General features: G+C 37.2%; 1 long non-coding RNA gene across 7 annotated transcripts in view; it reads left to right on the top strand.

Annotated features, from left to right (window-relative positions):
* Positions 1-13,292, top strand: part of LOC102159091 (uncharacterized) — a 421,098-nt gene that overhangs the window by 60,846 nt on the left and 346,960 nt on the right. For 5 of the 7 annotated variants that reach the window (XR_014810620.1, XR_014810621.1, XR_014810619.1 and 2 more), the window contains one exon: positions 124-186. The exons of the other annotated variants lie outside the window; for them this stretch is intronic. This is a non-coding gene — a long non-coding RNA (uncharacterized LOC102159091). The remainder of the gene's footprint in view (positions 1-123; positions 187-13,292) is intronic. 7 annotated transcript variants of the gene reach the window in all.

Raw genomic sequence — 13,292 nt, 5'->3', positions numbered from 1 at the left:
TCATTATAGGAAGGGCTTTTTACAGATGAAAACAAATTGTATGTAGTCTCTTCTTTCCTTGATAATGCTAGAACCTTCTAGCCTATCATTTTTTATGCATCACTTTTTATGCTTTCCTTCTAGATTTGCCTCGTGATCATTTTGGCACACAGCTCATGGGAAGGTGAAGAGACTAAATCTCAAAAGGTGACTTTAAGGTCAAATTTCCACACCCTGAATCTGCTTAAAGCATAGTAGTGTAACTCCTTTGAGGATTTAATTAGTAAACAATTTTCTAGTTGAGAAAGACTGTTTAGCTGATGTTTTTAAATGTAAAAATTTCAGTCTTATTTTTAGTTACTCAGTCAGAAAGCTGCTTTAGAAATATAGTTTTAAGCCTTGGATTTGCTTTAGCAAAGAGAATATTTTAAAAGTTAGCAAAAATTATACAGTTTTCTCTTTTACTGAAGAAGTGATGAACAGGTCCAGGAATTGCCCCCCAACGCCCCTCCTTTTTTGTATTCGCATAGAAAGACTTGTATTACAGGAACATGTTGTCCCCAACTCAGAGATCCTTTTGGGTATTACAAATTTTGCAAAAAAGTCAAGGCATGCAGGAGAGGGAGGTTTTATATCATCTCGAACAATAGCGGGTGGCAGTGGAACACCTGTCAAATGAACCTGGCTTTCCTTCCAGCAGCAGTAGCAGCAGCATCGAAACTTTCAAGGTGTGATAAATTATTATCTACCATCTGTTTTACAAAATTTTAATTCTTCCAGAACTAAAATTACAATCCAGCTAATGAGCTCTTAGCAAAGCAACAAGTCATCGTTCATATGAGGCTATAGAGAGAACTTGAGCTGGAAATTATTAGCAAAAATACTTTGCCAGAAACATAATGGAATCTTATGAAAGACCAGAGAGAATGGTCAATTAGATAACCAGACAAAAAATAAGCAGTCAGTGATGAGAGTAGGGGAAAAGAGTTTCTCCAGAGGTTAAACTAGAAGTTTTGTTTTTTGTTTTTTGGTCTTCTTAGGGCCCCATCCACAGCATATGGAGGTTCCCAGGTTAGGGGTCAAATTGGAGCTGTAGCTGCCAGCCTACATCTCAGCCGCACCCATGCCAGATCCGAGCCATGTCTGTGACCTACACCATACCTCAAGGCACTGCCAAATCCTTAACCCACTGAGCAAGGCCAGGGATCAAACCTGTGTCCTCATGGATGCAAGTCAGATTCATTTCCGCTGAGCCACAGCATGAACTCCTAGAAGATGTGTTTTATCCTTTAGAAAACAATTACTGACCTATACAAAATCTCTATACAATTTTTCATGTGGCATTTGTTCAGGGTTGCTGTGTGAATGGTGCCCCAGAGTTGTGAAACATAGTTGTTCTTAGTTTTTCTTTGTCCTGTGACTGTAGTAAGATTATTGTGTAGAGGACCTGTATCTAAAATCCATTGCTATATTTATATGCGATGTGCAGTTGAACTTGAGATGAATAGCATATTTGGGGGTATGTTCCATTTTATTTGATAAATATGTGTAATATAATTCATAAATATATATTACCTCAGGAATTGTATAAAAGTTTTGACTGGGATTATTTTTTCTTATGAGTTATGGATTAATCTATAGCTATATTTTATGCAATTAATATATACAGAGAACAGTGTATTGCATTTTATGTTAACTGTAAGGTAATAGGTGATTTTTAATATAGTGCGTGGTTCCAAAATTCATTCGCAAATAAAATTTTATTATTAAGTATCATTGCTGATGGATTTTGAAATTGTTGATTTTTCGAAGTAGGAAATTTAACCAACAACCTTAAATTTATTATCTCAATTGCTTAATATAATATGCAGAATATTTAGTAATTTTCCTTCAGCTATTTGTTTGGCTGTGTTTTTTTTTTTTTTTTTTTTTTTTTTTTTTTTTTTTTTTTTTTTTTTTTGTCTTTTAGGGCCATACCAGTGGCATATGGAGGTTCCCAGGCTAGGTGTTGAATCAGAGCTGTAGCTGCTGGCCTACACCAGAGCCACAGCAACTCAGGATTTGAGCCTCATTTGCAGCCTACACCACAGCTCATGGCAATGCCAGATCCTTAACCCACTGAGTGAGGCCAAGGATAGAATCGGTGTCCTGATGGATGCTAGTAGGGTTCGTAACCACTGAGCCAGGACGGGAACTCTGGCTGTGATTTTTTGGTGTTTTAAATAAAACATATATCCTTTCTCTTAAATCTCCCTGAACTCTGCACACCACTGTTCTATTATGAATATATAACAGACATAAAAAGCAATAATGAAAGCTGTCTAGGGACTTAGATGTTTAATAATTCCTCCCTGAAAATTAACATTAGGATTCTGAAAATCTTCGGGATGTGATAATTCTGAGCTAAGAAACTGAAGAGGATATACTAGAGAGTATAGGAATGGGTCTCAAGAATGATTCTGGATCCCTGATAAATGTATGTACATCTAAGCCTATGCTAATTCATGTCCATATTCACATTTTGTGTTTACATACCTGTGTGTAGTAATCTACATCTACATATGTACAGTCATTCAAACAATAGACAGCACATCGAATGGACTATGAATTTTACATATCTAAAAAAATTAAAAAAACTGTGAATTCAGTACAATTCATTCCAACTTTGTTCTTTGGATGACTATCTGAGATGATGCTTGCTGATGTTGCTGCTGATTTTGGTGACAAATGAAGAGAAGTGGAATTTTCCTGGGAAGAATTGTCTTCTATCCCTTGGGTTTCCAGGTTCTTAGGTTTTCTTTGTTTTACTTGGAACTTAAAGTTGTGAGATTTTTCCTTTAGAGGGCCTATCGTCTTTTGGGTGCATCTGAATGGGATTGACTGAAAGCCGTAGAGTATCTTAAAAAACAACATTATGTGTTTGTTTGCTGACCACATTTTAATGTATAATTTAATTATAGGACATTTTGGGGGGAATTGAAAAAAGGGTGAGGAAGACAAGAAGTCATCCCTAATTCCTATCACCAAAAACTGTCATTATTAACATTTCAGTAATAGTTGTCTTTCCAAATATATAATTCCAAACATCGTGATTCTAAAGGCCTAAGTAAAGTTAAAGCAATTGTAGTTCTCATAAATTTCACTGGCTTGAGCTTCCTCCAGCAGATGTCAGAGTCTGACCCTGTTATTTTGGGCATGGCCAGTAGTGACTTTTATGGCTTTGTCAGAAGTATGTCTTCCACACTCTGACACCATCTGCAAAACCACTTGGATGATAGCTCTTCAGCAGCCTCGATGTCATAGCTTGTCTTTCTGGTGACCAGTCTCATTCAGGAGACCACGATGAGCCACCATTAGAACAAAAAAATGTTTCTATCATCAAGGAAATTACAAGGGATTTACAAGCTTGATGTCAAGAGGCTCTGTCACTCAGGAAATTATAACAGCCTTAGGAGCTCTGTGTCAGGAACAGGGACAAAGACCTGCATATATATTTACTATCATTCCACATTTACTCACACTGATTTTGTTCTATTCAGAAAAGAAAGAACAGGTCTGCACTATCTATGAAATTCTGAATACTCCCACCCTACTCAATCCTCTTTATTTTCACACCTTGACTATCCCCCCATTGATCTTTTGTGCTCAGCACAAGGTCTCAAATCCTGGCCTAGTCTTTTGCCACTGTGGCAGTTGAGGCCCTGTCTTGATTCCTAATTACATGGTTTGCATTTTTATCTTCTAATTTTAATATTAGTATGAGAAAGGGTGCCCTTGTCTAGTTTCAGTTTCACCGAATTCTCTATTCGTTTTATTAGCCTCTTCTCAGCGAAAGAGTCCAAGACAACAAATGTTTTGTGGTCTCCTCCTTTTTTCTTGCATTGTTTCCCCCTGACATCTTGCCAGCTGTTTGTATTTTTACTAGCTAACTCTGGTGTACATCCTTTAACATTTCAGATTTCTCTTCTGATCCCTGCCATCCAGACAAAAGAAAAAATGAATGTTCATAGAGTGATTCACTTTGAAAGTCTCTTTGCTCCTTACAAAATTATACCAAATCACTGAAATCTCTTAGAAAGGCCCTACTTGGAGTTCCCATCATGGCTTGGTGGTTGATGAACCTGACTAGTATCCATGAGGATGTGGGTTCGATCCCTGGCCTTGCTTAGTGGATTAGGGATACCATGTTGCTGTGAGCTGTGGTGTAGGTCACAGATGCGGCTTGGGTCCCACATTGCTGTAGCTGTGGCCTAGGCCGGCAGCTGCAGCACTGATTTGACCCTGAGCCTGTCAACCTCCATATGCTGTAGGTGCAGCCCTAAAAAATGACAAAAGACACCCCTCCCCCCACAAAAGGTCCTACTTTATGTAGTTTTTGCACGAGATGCCTCTGCATCTTTACTTCTAAGATGTAAAATGAAAATAGTGATAATACTTACCTTATAAGACTGTTATCAACTTAAATGGGTTTACAGTATTACCTGGCCCATACTAAGTGCTCAATAAATATCAGTTCTATAACCATTACTATTAATACTGCAACACTGCCTTTCTCTAAAAGTGGGTGTCTTCATTTTAATATGAAGACACTGGGCTTAATAAATTGAGGGGAGCTAGAACTCTGAAAGTAGAATCTATAGGATATCAGAGATGAATTATTGTCTTTTGTAATAACAATTAGTTTTGGTGGAAATTTTTACTTGCTGCAGTGTATTCTGCACAGGGCTGGTTCTTATTTTTATGATGTTGGGCTCTTCTGTATCCTGACTGTTCTGTGTTTGTACTCCTTTATGGAAGCCAGCTCTAGCTCTCTTTCCATCACAGTTAGTGTTCAGTTTTTCTAGTCATAAGAGGGACGTTTTAAAATCCTTTTGAGAGTCCTAATTGGGAATGATTCCCCATTGTGTGGCATCATAAGTTTTCCTGTTGTTAAAAGATAAATTGAGGCATATTAAACTTTTTATGAGTTTATTTAAGCAAAATTTGCTTAGAATTGAGCAACATCCAATGTGGCAGTTAGAAAGGACCTCGGAGGAACTGTATGAAATGAAAGACTTTTATAGGCAGAAGGGAGCAGGCACAAAGAACTTTTACTAGACCATAAAGCAGGTTGGTTATTGCAAGTTTACTTTCCTTTAGGGGATGGCAGGGGTCTATCAGGCAGATTACCTAAGTGATAAGGTGATTCCTGATTGACTGGTTTAAGATTCCATTTCTGGAATAGCTGAAACTGTAATTAAGGCAAGTCTCAGTTTGTTGATGTGGGGCTTAACGCAAGTGATTCCATTTGGGGCCTGTTGCCTTGTTTTTAACACTGTGTAACACCATTAAACTGAGATATGGAGCTGATGAGCCCTACTGTCTTTATGTTCACTATCTTTTGTCTTCCTAAGGCACTGCATAATAATAATGTATTTTCACCAGATTAGCAGGCTGTTACCAACTGTGCAGTTGGCAGGAGGTAGGAGAACAAGCATGGAAGTCAGTGATCCAGAGTTGCATTTCACCTCATGAGGAAGTTGCAAAGCAAAGCAATGGATCCAGTGTGCACACTGTTGTGGAAAAGATACAGAGATAGTTCCATGTGGAGGAATTGTCAGTGAAGGTATACGGGTCTCTTTCTCCTCCCAAAGGTGAATTCCTCAAGGACAGGAGACCTACCTTAAGCATCTTCATATCTCTGTGCTTTCCTAACTGTAATCAGATGCCTCCTATTGACCTGAATCTGTGGCAGGGGACTTACCTGGTCTCATCAAATTCCTATCAGAGCCTGAGGGGTTGGTAGTGGTAGACTCACTGAAGAGCCAAATTGGAGAAGCTGTGTGTGGTTCAATAGAAAGTGGTAAAATGAAAAGCCAGGCTCAGGTCTGCTGACCGTAGAGCCTTGATGGGTATGTGGTGGGGGTCAGGAATGTGGGCTCTGGAGCTGGACTGCCTGGGCTCAAATCCTGGCTCTGTCACTCACTGGGTGTGTGAACTTGGGCCAGTCCCTTAGTCTCTCTGCTTCTCCATTCCTGAGATGTAAAATCAGGCCAATAATAATACTTACTTTATAGGGATATTGTCAGCTTAAGTTTACAGTACTGCCTGACATATACTAAGAATCAAGAAATTCATATTTAAGTATCAATAGCTAAAGTAACCATTACTACTACTACTACTACCACCACCAAACTACCCTTCTCTAAAAGTGGGCTTTATATTTTAGTCTGAGGGCACTGGACTCAATACACGGAGACAGTTGGAACTGAAAACAGAAGCTGCAGGATATGTAAGGTAATAGGACTGCTTGACCTCCCTTAGTAGCTCTTAGTATTTTCCCTTCCATTAAGTTTGGATTTCTGGCTTGGTTGGAGTCGTTCCCTAGAACGTGACATTAGGTACTAAAATTCTATCTGGGCAGCAGTTTCAACACTAAATAGTATGTCTGTCCGTAGGAACTCATAAAAATTCATGGAAAATTTCATCCTAAGAGTATAACTGATCCAACAAAGGAAAAGCACAGCAGTGATAATGTATTTGCTAAATTCTTTCCCCCTTTTTTATTTTCCCAAGATAAATATATAATTCTGAATATATTAATCCATTAAGATTTTCACTTTATAAAATGCGGAATAAATTATGTATTTTCTATGCAGAGAAGGTCATGGAATTCAATGCTTCTAAATTAATTTCCTTTCCTTTAATAATGGTTGGATAAATATTAAAATGAAAATGTTCTTTCCTTTGAGGCAAGGAAGAAATTTATACTTATTGCATTTCTTCCATGATCAGATTAATTTTGCCCTTCTAGTTCACCACTCAATGGTGAATCTAGAGACACATGGTGTTAATCATTTCTTTTAGGGTTTACAACTGTTTTTGGGCGTGTTTGGGTATTAAGAGAATGTGGAGACCATGGGAGAGGTTGCTGTGTTTTGCATATTTTGTTTTTTCATTAGAAAAACATTTTTAGTGGTTCCCATCGTGGCGCAGTGGTTAACAAATCTGACTAGGAACAATGAGGTTGCGGGTTTGATCCCTGGACGCGCTCAGTGGATTGAGGACCCAGCATTGCCGTGAGCTGTAGTGTGGGTTGCAGACGCTGCTCAGATCTAGCGTTGCTGGGGCTCTGGCGTAGGCTGGTGGCTATAGCTCAAATTCAACCCCTAGCCTGGGAACCTCCGTAGGCCACGGGTGGGGCTCTAGAAAAGGCAAAAAGGCAAAAAGACAAAAAAAAAAAAAAAAAAAAAAAAAAAAAGGGAAAACTTTTTATTTATTTATTTATTTTTGTCTTTTTGCCATTTCTTGGGCCGCTCTCGCGGCATATGGAGGTTCCCAGGCTAGGGGTCGAATCAGAGCTGTAGCCACCGGCCTACACCAGAGCCACAGCAACGTGGGATCCAAGCCGCGTCTGCGACCTACACCATGGCTCATGGCAATGCTGGATCCTTAACCCACTGAGCAAGGCCAGGGATCGAACCCGCAATCTCATGGTTCCTAGTGGGATTTGTTGACCACTGATCCATGATGGGAATTCCAGGAAGACTTTTTTAGAAGTACACAGGTATTTTCTACTTTTCAAGGACATGAAACGTAATCTTTATATTTGGAAAACACATGCTGGGAAAAAAAACTATAACCAGCTATGGCTTTTTAAAATGAATTTTAGAAATTTCCTTATGCATCCAGATTTCTCATTCTGTAAAGTTACTCTTTTCCCTCCTTTCCATATACTGTGGATACAGTATGGTGTTAAGCTTCACTTCCTTGAATGTGGAGTGTCTGCACAAAGTATTTGGAATTCTACTGCTGGGGAAATTTGTCTATTCTCCCCAATTTATTTATTTATTCAATCACTTCTATCAGTATGAATGCATGAGTGCTCATGGATATTTATTTTATATTTTGTATTATAACTTAATTTTACTTTATTAATTTTGTTGCTCAGATTGTTCCAGCATTATTGTTCTAAGTTCCATTGGGAACTCTTTCATTTGGCTCCTGGATTCCTTTGACATACCCACATCATTGTTATTTTATTATTATTATTATTATTATTTAAAGCACCTCCTTACTTTCTGATACTACAGGATGCTCCAGGCTCATCTTTGTATTTCCTACTCTAGTCCTAGAATCACCAGTTTCTCCCAGGAGCCCTGTTTTGTTTGTTTGTTTGTTTGTTTATTTGTTTGTTTTTTGAAGGATGGTATTTAAAAGCATGATCTGGGCCCTGGGTGTGCTTCTTGGTACTGGGCTCTCTCATTTGAAAGAATGAGAGATGGGTGTGTGCGTGTGTGTGCGTGTGTGTGTGTGTGTGTGTGTGTATAAAAGTACTTCTCTGTGTAAATGACTGTATCTATATGATACAATGGATCTAATGAGTTTTTAACTCTAATCCATTACTGCATGGATCATTCTAATTTTCTCCCTTTGCTTATCTATAAAGTCCCTCTTCCACCATCTATCATCCATTTACTTAATTTTTCACTTCTGGCATACATATACAATGCTTTCAGAATTGATAATTTATTCTCCAATGGGAAACAAATTTTATCAAGTCAAGTACAGTGGTATGTACAGTTCCTGTTGCCTTTAGTCTTACAGGTTCCATTCACCTCCAGAGTTACATAGATTATCACATTATTCCTTTATTGAGGTTTTTTAAAATATATATTTGTAAGATATTTAGATTCTTTTGCCATATCTTTCATTCTTTGTTGGGATCCTACAGCCTCCTAAATTGACTTTTTAAATATTTTACATGCATTGAAGTTTGCTCTTTGTGCTATAAAGTTCTATGGGTTTTGTCACATGCTTAATGTTTTGCATTAACCATTACAGTATCCCACAACATGGTTCCACGACCCTAAAAAATAATCCTTTGCGTTATACCTAGCCACCCACCTCCTGCCTCTGAATCCTTGTCAAACATTGATCTTTCTACCATTTCTATAATTTTACCTTCTTTAGGCTGTCATATAATTGGAATCATATAAACATAGCTTTTTTCAGAAATGTGTTTCCATTATCAATGTGCATTTAAGATTCATCTGTATCTTTTTTTGGCTTGATAGCTCTTTTCTTCTTGTTGCTGAACATTCCTTTTGATGTATATAGCAGTTTGTTTATTCTAATAGAAGGCATCTTTGTTGCTTCTAGTTTTTGCTAATTATGAACAGAGCTGCTATAAATATTCATGTGCACTTTTCGCATGGACATAAGCTTTCAAATCAGTTGGGTAATTCTTAGAAGTACAATTACTGAATTGTATGGTAAGAATACATTTAGTTTTGTGAGAATCTGATGAACTCTCTGCCAAACTCTCTTGCAAAGTAGCTGTACCGTTTTTCATTCCCAAAAGCAGTGAATGAGAATTCCTCTTGCTCCATATCCTCACCAGTCCTTGGTATTGTCAGTTTTTGGTTTTAGTCATTCTAATATGTGTTAGTGGTATCATATTGTTATTTTAATTTAAAATTGCCTAATGATAAATGGTGTTGAGAGTCTTTCATATGCTTATTTGGCTTTTATGTATTTTCTTTGGGGAGACGTTCTTATCTTTTGCCTATTTTTTTTCATTGAGGTTGTTTGCATTTTTGTTGTTGACTTTTAAGAGGTGTATATAATTTTGGATACAAACCCTTAATAAAATATGTGTTTTGCAAAATTTTTTCTCTTGTCTTTGGTTTGTTTGAAAATTTTCTTCAGAGTGTCTTTCCCAGAAAGTCCAGCATTTAATTTTAATGAAGCCTAGTTTATCAACTTTTTCTTTTATGGACCATGTAATTTGTGTTGTGTTAAAAAAACTTATCACCAGGAGTTCCTGCTGTGGCACAATGGGATCAGTAGCATCTCTGCAGCTCCAGGACCCAGGTTCAATTCTGGGCCCAGCACAGTGGGCCTTAACTTGGGAATTCCATATGCTGTGGGGTAGCCAAAAAAGAAAAAAAATTATTAACCTACCATTGTACAGTTTATCCTATGTTTGTGTCAGGAAGTTTTGTAGTTTTGCATTTTATATTTGGGCTTATTATATATTTTGGGGGTTAATATTTATGTAAAGTATAAGACCTGTATCTAGGTTTATTCATTTATTTTTTTTGCATAGGAATATCCCATTGTTCTGGCACCTTTTATTGAAAAGCTACTCTTTCTCCATTGAATTGTCTTTGCCCCTTTGTCCAAGTTCAGTTCACTATATTTGTGTGAATCCAGTTTGTTCTGTGGTGCTGTCTCCTTTTACTGAGACCATACTATTTTGATTACCGTAGCCTTAAAGTGAATCTTGAAATAGAGTAAAGTCAGTCCTCTTCTCCTTCTCCCTCTTCCTCTTCTTCTCCTTCTCTCTTCCTCTTCTTCATCCCCACCCCTATCCCCCCCTTCTCCTCTACATCCTTCTCCTGTGGTATTGGTTATTATAGGTTTTTGCCTTCTCATATAAACACTTTTTTTTTCATTTCCATTTTTCGTTTTTTTAGAAGTATACTGGATTTACAATGTTGTGCCAATTTCTGATGTACAGCAAAGTGACCCAGTCACATATGTATACATACACACATACACACATACTCACATTCTTTTCTTTAATTATCTTCCATCATGTTCGATCCCAAGAGATTGGATATAGTTCCCTGTGCTATACAGTAAGACCTCATTGTATTTCCATTCTAAATGTGATAGTTGACATCTACTAACCCTAAACTCTCAGTCCATCTCATTCCCCTCATCCTTGGAAACCACAAGTCTGTTCTCCATGTCTGTGAGTCTGTTTCTATTTTGTAGATATTTTGACTTTTGCCATATTTCATATTCCACATATAAGTGATATCTTATGGTGTTTGTCTTTTTCTTTCTGACCTAACTTCACTTTGTATGAGAATCTCTAGTTGCACCCATGTTGCTGCAAATGGCATTATTTCATTCCTTTTTGTAACTGAATAACTTTCCATTGTATATATGTACCACATCTTAATCCATTCATCTATAAATGGACATTTAGGTTGTTTCCATGTCTTGACTATTGTGAATAGCGCTGCAGTGAACATAGGGGTGCATGTGTCTTCTTGGATTATAGTTTTTTCTGGATATATGCCCAGGAGTGAGATTGCTGGATCATATGGTAGTTCTACATTTAGTTTTCTGAGGAACCTCCATACTGCTTTCCATAGTGGTTGTACCAATTTACGTTCCCACCAACAGTATAAGAGGGTTCCCTTTTCTCCACACCCTCTCCGGCATTATACTGTTAATGATGGCCATTCTGACTGGTGTGAGGTGGTACCTCATTGTAGTTTTGATTTGCATTTCTCTAGTAATTAGTGATGTTGAGCATCTTTTCATACGTCTATTGGCCATTTGTATGTCTTCTTTGGAGAAATGTCTATTTAGGTTTTCTACCCTTTTTTCAATTGCGTTGTTTGTTTTTGTTGATATCTACAAAATAGTTTGGTGGTATTTTGATTGGAATTGTATTATATCTGTAGATCAAGTGGGGAAGAATTGATATCCTAATTAATTAACAATATTGAGTCTTCAATCCATGAACGTGAAATATTGCTCTATTTACTTATATCTTCTTTCATTTTTTGTTACTGGTTTATAGTTTTCTGTATATTGGTCCTGCATGTATTTTATTAGATTTCAACCTAAGTATTTCACTTTAGGGAGATGCTACTGTAAATCTTAGTTGTCTTATCAGTTTCAAATTCCCATGGTTTATTCCTGGCATATACATAGGAAAGCAATTTGCTTCATATCCTCTGACTTCACTAACTTTCTTATTAGTTTAAGAAGTTTTTTGATCATTCCTTGAGATTTTCTACATAATCTCATAATCCATGATAGAGACAGTTTCAATATCTATAACTTTTGTTTATTTTTCTTGTTTTACTCCCCTAAGTAGTACATATTGGATAACATTGAATTGAAGTGGTGAGAGAGATTTTCAAGGGTTGAACCGGCCTTGGCTTCTTGGAATAAATACCACTTGGTCATGGTTTAAAATGATTTTTATACACTGTCAGTTTCAAATTTTATTGAGGATTTTTGCATCTATATTCATGAGAGATACTGGTCCATAGTTTTTGTTTCTTATAACATCTTTATCTATTTTTGGTATTAGAGAATGCTAGCCTCATGTAATGAATTAAGGAATATTCCCTGTGCTTCTATTTTCTTTAGGAGATCAGTGTCCTCTCTAAGTGTGTTTTTGATTCTTTCTTTATCTCCTCAGACTATTTTTTTCTTGTCTTTTGGTGTGCCTTGAAATTTTTTATTGTAAGCTGTACATGTGGTATGAATAATAGAAACTGGGAGTAATATGCCTTCACTGTGATGATTTATGTCAACAGGGAGTTGGGCTGTATTTGCTGTTGCTAAAGGTAACAGACACTTTGAATTCCTCTGGTGCCCCCCTGCTTTTGTCTCCCCTCTTGACTTTGATTTTCCCTAAATAATTCTCTAGTAGGATCTGTGTCTTGTAGTTTTTTTCAGCTACAACCCACTGTTATCACACTGGTGTCTTCCTAGTGTGTGATATTTTGTGGGCCTGTGTCTGTGGCCTGAGATTCTCCCAAGTGTTTATTTACTTATTTTTAATAGCTTTTCCTCTTTCCCCCACCTTCCTTATATGAGACAGGAAGGCCTTCAGGGCTGAAGTCCCAGGGCTCTGAAAACAAGCTCTGGTAAAGTCTTTTCTTCTGGATCATGGACCTTTGTTATGTAGAAGACTCTGGATAAATTTTACAAGGAATCCTTTTATTTTCATACTACCAGAGATGCAAGAAGATCTTTCCACTTCTTCAAAGTTGCCATTTAGGGAGTTTTTTTGTGGCACAGTGGGTTAAGGATCTGGCATTGCGACTGTAGCAGCTTGGGTCACTGTTATGGCATGGGTTCAATTCCCTGGCCCAGGAAATTTCATGCCTTGAGTGAGGCCAAAAAAAGAGTTATGATATAAGTGTTCTTACAAGTTTATAGCTCCTGTGGCTTCTTCTACAGATGGGAAAATTTTGACTGTGATTCCCTGGATCTGCCTGTTTCTTCAGATTTGGGAGTGGTGGTTTGCCTTGCCAACTCAGTTCTTTTGTGGGTTTAAAAAAGTTATTTGTTTTCAGTTTGTTTAGCTTTTTTTTTTGATGAAACAGCTAGTCCATTTTTAATATTTTATTCTCTTGCCATTTGTTGCTTCTTAATAGGTCATGTCATATTTATATGTCTTACCCGTTCTTTCACTCTTCACTTTTAGCTTCCACCGTATGTATACATATTGTACTTGTCCCCTGTGAACCTCTGTAAGAATTTTTCTTTTTTTTAATTAATTAATTAATTTT

The sequence above is a fragment of the Sus scrofa genome, chromosome 7 (genome assembly GCF_054392235.1).
Source record: "Sus scrofa isolate SSC_HxYL_T2T_F1_AM1 chromosome 7, Sscrofa_HxYL_maternal_Yorkshire_Landrace_v2.0, whole genome shotgun sequence".
Lineage (NCBI taxonomy): Eukaryota > Metazoa > Chordata > Mammalia > Artiodactyla > Suidae > Sus > Sus scrofa.
The sequence above is the reverse complement of the archived record's forward strand: the minus strand, read 5'-3'. Positions and strand labels throughout refer to the sequence as shown.